This window comes from Elephas maximus, chromosome 24 (assembly GCF_024166365.1).
Source record: "Elephas maximus indicus isolate mEleMax1 chromosome 24, mEleMax1 primary haplotype, whole genome shotgun sequence".
Lineage (NCBI taxonomy): Eukaryota > Metazoa > Chordata > Mammalia > Proboscidea > Elephantidae > Elephas > Elephas maximus.
Genome location: NC_064842.1, coordinates 46,553,098 through 46,559,661, shown reverse-complemented (window position 1 = coordinate 46,559,661; position 6,564 = coordinate 46,553,098). Strand labels below are relative to the sequence as shown.

Sequence of the window (6,564 nt, the reverse complement as noted above, 5' to 3'; positions counted from 1 at the left end):
GTGTGTATGTGTGTGTGTGTGTGTATACGAATTTAAATTTTTGTTCTATATTTTTCTCTCGCTCTGCCCAGGACTCTCTATTGTGATCCCTGCCAGAGCAACCAGTGGTGGTAACTGGGCATTGTCTAGTTGAGCTGAACTCAATCTGGTGGAGGCTGTGGTAGTTGTGGTTCATTAGTCCTTTGGACTCATCTTTCCCTTGTGTCTTTGGTTTTCTTCATTCTCCCTTGCTCCGGATGGGTTTCGGACCAGTGGAGTTATCTTAGACTGCTGTTCACAAGCTTTTAAGACCCCAGATACTACTCACCAAAGTAGGATGTAGAATATTTTCTTTATAGACTGTGTTATGTCATTTGAGCTAGACGTCCCCCGAGACCATGGTCCCCATAGCCCTCAGCCCAATAGCTCAGTCCCTCGGGGAGTTTGGATGTGTCTGTGAAACTTCTATGACTTTGCATTGGTCAAGTTGTGCTGACTTCCCCAGTATCGTGTACTATCTTACCCTTCACCAAAGTTACAACTTACCTACTATCTAGTTAGTGTTCTCCCCCACCATAACCATCAAAGATTGTTTCTTTGCGTGTTCATCCAAATTTCTGATGTATAACTAAATGTACTACCTTTTAAAATGTGTATTCTTCAGCATCTACTTTTTCCCTCATCTTTCAAAATTGAGCACTGTGTATTCTTGACATAGGTAATGTCATATGTACATTTTAATTGCATGTTTTAGGAATAAACAAAATCCATGATATTTTGGCAACTCGATGCTTATAAAATAGAGAGTTCTCTATCAAAATACAGTTCACTGGGAAAAATAAATAAAACAAAAGAATCTATACAGAGTAGAAATTAACTCTGGTAGATTTCAGTGTAGTACACAGTCCATAGCAAGCATATTTGCCCTTATTCCCCGAGAGCTGCTCATCTTCCAAAAATTTAAAAAATATTTTTAACTGACATTTTATTCTGTTGATATTTGTTTCTCATTCCATATCATCGTCAGCCAAGCTCTGAACACTTACAATTCTCTGGCTCATTGTTGGGCGCTTAGTCAGAAGCATCTGGAACACTGGTGGTAGAAGAGTTTGCTGGAACACCTGCAGTAACCGCTGTGGCTACCCACACACAGCAATTGCGTTTGTCAAATGGCCCACACCCTTCTCATATTCACTTTGGGCTAGTAACTCTTTACCAAGCCATATTTCTTCAAGGAAGAATTTCTGAACAGTTTCAACATCTTTAAAGTCCGGTAATTTGGAAAGCCCAGCTCTATCCTTGGCAAGCCTCTGTTTCTTTCTTCACTCTCACAGCCTGTTCTTGAAATTGAGGTCACTCCATTTCTTGTGGTCAAAGTAAATGCAGTACCAGATGAAAAGGGCCTCTGCGTACACTCACAAGGATGGCGCTGTTCCGACCCGCCATTTTCTCTCCACTGCAGAGTGTGGGCAGCAGCAGCCCAAAAAAAATCTCCTGACTGGAAACCTTCCTCAAAATGGAAGACCCTGCTCAGCATCCATCTTCTTAGTCTCACCACAGAGAAAGTCTCTTCCAACCAGGGCTTCAAACTGGTTTGTTCCAGTTTGAACCCCTGCTGAGAATTTGCATTTCCATCCCAGATATACTGAATCGGAATCTACGTTTTAACAATATCTGCAGATGATTCTTATGTATGATAAATTTTGAGAATCACTGTTCTACTAGTGGTTCTCAGAACTGGTCCCTAACCAGCAGCATTAGCGGTACCTGAGAACTTGCTAGAAATGCGAATTCCCCAACCTAGATATTCCTCAGTTCCATAAATTAAAGGTTATTTAATCAAATGTTTCCTGCCCCCTGGAAGATGTACATTCATCAGTTTAGCCAATTAAAAAGAATTAAAATAGGTTTTATCCCATATTTCACTTGTATTTTTAATGATGAAAAGGACATTTTATATAATCAGGCTTTAACTTATTTTAGTGTCTGCAAACTTTGAAGGTCCCAAAATTATTTTTAAGTTTTCCATCAGCTAGGATGCACTTAGGTGCAAGTAACAGAAATCCCAACTCAAAGTAGTTTATACAATAAGCAAATTTATAGTTTCACATAATCCAGAAAATCCAGAAGTTGAGTGGAATATAGGGTTAAATTATCTTGTGATTCAATGGTATCATCAAGGAGCCAAATTCTCTTTTTCTTCTTCAACATCCAGAATTTATTTTATCTGAAAGCTGGCTCTCCTCACAGTTGTAGACTAGCTATTAATAGCAATCAGAGTTATACATTTCCCTGATTATGTAGGGTGGGAGAGAGAAAATTCTTCTCCTACAGTTTTTAAACTAAAATCTTTTACCTTCCTGATTAGGCCAATTTAGGCCATATTGCTATCTCTGAACCAATAAGTATCCCCAGGTAATGCTATATGCTGGCTGGTTGAAGCCTGGGTACATGACACACTGGCAAGGGGGATACAATATAACTGATTCACCACCCATTTTACAAGGTTTTATTGGACCACAGCCATGTACTTCCATTACATATTGTCTATGGCTGCATTTATGCTACAATGGCAGAGTAGAATAGTTGCAACAAAGACCTTATGGGCCACAAAACCTCAAATATTCACTATCTGGTCCTTTACAGAAAAAGTTTGCCAATCCCTGTCTTACGTCAACAAGGGCCCAGCGTTGGAGTTGAATTCAATTCAGTACACATACTGGTGCTACACATTGAGAGAAGGTTGGACTTCCTGGGGTTGACTCAAATCCCTCAACTCTTGCTGGGGCCCACTCAACTCTTTCCATTGGTCTCTGTTCTAACCCTGGCTGTGTGTTTTTGTTTGTTTGTTTGCTTTGCTGAATTGTCTTCAAGTCCTTTGCTTATTTCATAGAACTAAACTGCCCAAGCAGTCTGCCAGATCTTCAACCCACCAACAGTGTCAGACAGAATTTCCCGGGCTGGCTGCAGTCATGGCAGGAATCTTCCTGAAACCAGTGAGCTGCTTTGCAATGTTCAGTCAGGCACAGAAAGAACCACTACTGTGCACATTCACATGATAATTTTCCAGATTAGCAATTTCCTGCCAAGATAGCAACCTGACCCTTTTTTTTTTTTTAAATAGCTTTTCTTGTCTATTTTTATTTTGACAGGAGCAATCCAAGTCCATTGCAGAAATGTTAGAAAACACAGATAACCAAAAGAATGAAGAAAACTTGTCAGCATCCCACACCCTCCAGGGAGCTTTTAAAACAGCCTGTTCTAGAGGTGCAGTCTTCTCCCCAAGAGGTCTGAACTAGCTTTGACTTTTCCTGCCGGAAGTCATGATGGAATTTTTTTTTTTTTTTTTAGCTCCCTGTATTTATAAAGTTCTGAATAGGTCTATTCTTTGATGAGCCTTTCTAAGGGTCTTTATTAAATTGTGAACTTTATGACCATTCAGGAAAATTTACAGGAAAGGGCAGAGTTTGAGAATTTGCTGTTTCAAATAACTTTCTCTTTTGGGAACATGAAGGACAGCTTAATTTGGGCTGGCGTAATTTCATCTTATTTTGTAAATAAAAGGGAGTCAACCTTTCTGAAATACAGGATTGGGAAAAATATGCTTAGCTTCAAGAGCCCTCATTTAGGCACACCTGTGGGTTTTACTAATGCTCATTATAGAAACCTCTTGAAAATGCCCCAAGGCAGGGTTGTTTCTAAGACAGTTCATGGGTGCAGTGTTAGGCTTAGGGCTAGAATAGATTATAGGAGGAGATTCAATATCACTCCAAGTACCTGTAAGTGATCCGCGTTTAGGATCAGGGCCGACCTTATAAGTACAAACGAAGTATTACTTCAGAGAGTGGTGCTTCCCACCTTGCTCACAGTACCTGCCCCCACCTTCATGACTCCTGTATAGAATCTATACAATACAGCTGACACCATGATTCATGATCAATTCAGCCATCCATATCCTAAGAATAAAAAAAAAGAATAACTCCTATTAAAGAGAGTCTGAGACCTTGAATGCCTACAGAGAAGAAGTGAGTGTAGAAGGGAAGTATACAAATGATAAACCAAAAACCAAACCAACCCCGTTGCCATTGAGTCAATTCTGACTCATAGTGACCCTGTAGGTCAGAGTAGAATTGCCCCATACGGTTTCCAAGGAGTGCCTGGTAAATTCGAACTGCTGACGCTTTGGTTAGCAGCTGCAGCATTTAGCCGCCACGCCACCAGGGGTTCTGTACAAGTGATAGCAGTTAAAAAAAAACTGGCTCCAGTGGCCAGACTGCCTGAATTCGAATCCCAGCTCCATCCTTACCAGCACGGGATCTTGGGCAAGATTCTTAACTTCTTAGGCCTCTTTTTTCTTCATGGATATGGAATAATAACCATAGTACTCACTTACTTCATAGCACTGGCTGCTGTGAAGTTTAAAGGTCACAGTGGGCTGGGAATTTGGCACAGTGCACAACATAGTGTTCGTGCTCACCTTTATGAAACACAGCATTGCCTTCCTGAGTAGTCCGTCTTTGCAGGGTTCTGACTGCCCATGACTCAGGCATAAACTCCGTCTACCTCAAACTTACTCTATGAGAGCAGTAGGGCTTATCTTTTCATCAAGTAATTTTTTAATAGATTTTATTTTTTAGAACAGTTTTAGATTTACACAAAAATTGAGAAGACAGTACAGAGAACTTCCATATACCCTACACCCTGTTTTCTCTTAACTTCTTACATTAGGGTGGTGTATTTGTTATAATTAATGAACCAGTATTGATATATCACTATTAACTAAACTACATACTTTCTTCAGATTTTTCTAGTTTTTACCTAATGTCCTTTTTCTCTCCCAATATCTCACCTAAGATTCCACATTACATTTTGTTGTCATATCTCCTTAGGCTCCTCTTGGCTGTGACAGTTTCTCAGTCTTGCCTTGTTTTGATGGCTTTAACAGTTTGAGAGGACTGTTCTCTTACTGTTACTGAGGAGGCCAGGTATTATTCAGAACGTCCCATAATTGGGATTTGTCTGACGTTTTCTCTTAGAGTGGGGTTATGGCTTTTGAGGAAGTTTTGGGGAGGTAGGTCACAGAAATACAATACTATTTTCATCACGTCCTATCAAGAATATATACTATCGACAAGACTTACTGATGTTGACCTTGATGACCTGGCTGAGGTCGTGTTTGCCAGGCTTCTCCACTGTAAAATTACTCCTTTTTCCCTCTCTTTGCTTACCGGGCTTGTTGGAAACAAGTTACTATCAAAACTTCAAAGCAGTTTGTTCTGGCTCAAACCCCTGCTAAGAATTTTCATTTCCACCCCCAGATATACTGAATCAGAATCTATATTTTAACAAGCTCCCCCAGGTGATTCTTATGTATAGTAAGTTTTGGAAACCACTGCTCTACTAGTGTTTCTCAGAAGTGGTCCCTAACCAGCATTAGCATTGCCTGGGAACTTGTTAGAATTCGTTCAGGAGAAAGAACTGATACGAAGCACTGGTTACTATGCATTGTCCACCACCCCCTCGAGGGCTGAATATCTACATAAATTATTTGGGATTCTCCTGCACAGGTGATTTGTCTCTTCTCCTCAAGTAGTTTTTTTTTAATCTAATCTTTGCTTGAATGAACTATTTATTTTTACAAAGCACCATTGAAAAATAGTCTAAAACCAACTTCCTGCCAAACTGATGTCCTTAAAACTCACCACTTTCTGTGATTAATTATTAATCTTTGGGGTGTTCTTAAGCGGGGCATGGGGTCATATGATGAAAATAAGAATTCTAAAACATGACATAGGCTTCCAGTTGAGTGCCACAAGCGGTGGTTTTGGAATTAGTAATTCCATGCTAACAACCTTATGCAGAAAGGCCTGAAAATAAGTAGGGAATTTAAAAAAAAAAAAAAAGAATGTGCTGGTCAAAACCAATATGAATGAATAGCTATGAGCCAAGTGGAAAAGTATCCATTGGCAAGTTTAAACTGGCAACTTTCAGCAAGTCTAGAAAATGTGTTTTTAGTGTTCCAGGTCACTAGGCTTCCCTGGCAGGCAGGAATCCTGGCCCTGCTCAAAACAGAGAGAGGCTATCTCTATGCCTCTCCTAAAACGCAAACTCCTTAGATTGTCCTAGCATTAACATGGTCCTAAAAATGATGGGGGAAACCCTGGTGGCATAGTGGTTAAGAGCCACAGCTGCTAATCAAAAGGTGTCAGCAGTTCAAATCCACCAGGTGCTCCTTGGAAACCACATGGGGCAGTTTTACTCTGTTCAATAGGGTCGCTATGAGTCGGAATGGACTCGACAGCAACGGGTTTGGTTTTCTTGGTTTAAAAATGATGGAAAACACCAAACTGGAGAAGGTTTCCTTTCTGTTCAAACCCCTGGTCAGAATTTGCATTTCCACCCCAGATATACTGAATCAGACTCTACAGTTTAGCAAGATCCCCAGGTGATTCTTATGTATAATAAATTTTGAGACTGCTCTACTAGTGGTTCTCAGAATTGGTCCCTCACCAGCAGCCTTGGCATCACCTGGGAACTTGTTAGAAATGCACATTTTCAGCAGAGGTTCGAACCAGAACAAAGTGG

The 6,564-nt window shown here is 40.3% G+C and overlaps 1 pseudogene; it reads right to left on the bottom strand.

The window, feature by feature from the left end:
- Positions 1-986: 986 nt before the first annotated feature.
- LOC126066766 (mitochondrial import receptor subunit TOM20 homolog) lies at positions 987-1,425 on the bottom strand (annotated as a pseudogene).
- Between the last annotated feature and the right edge of the window lie 5,139 nt (positions 1,426-6,564).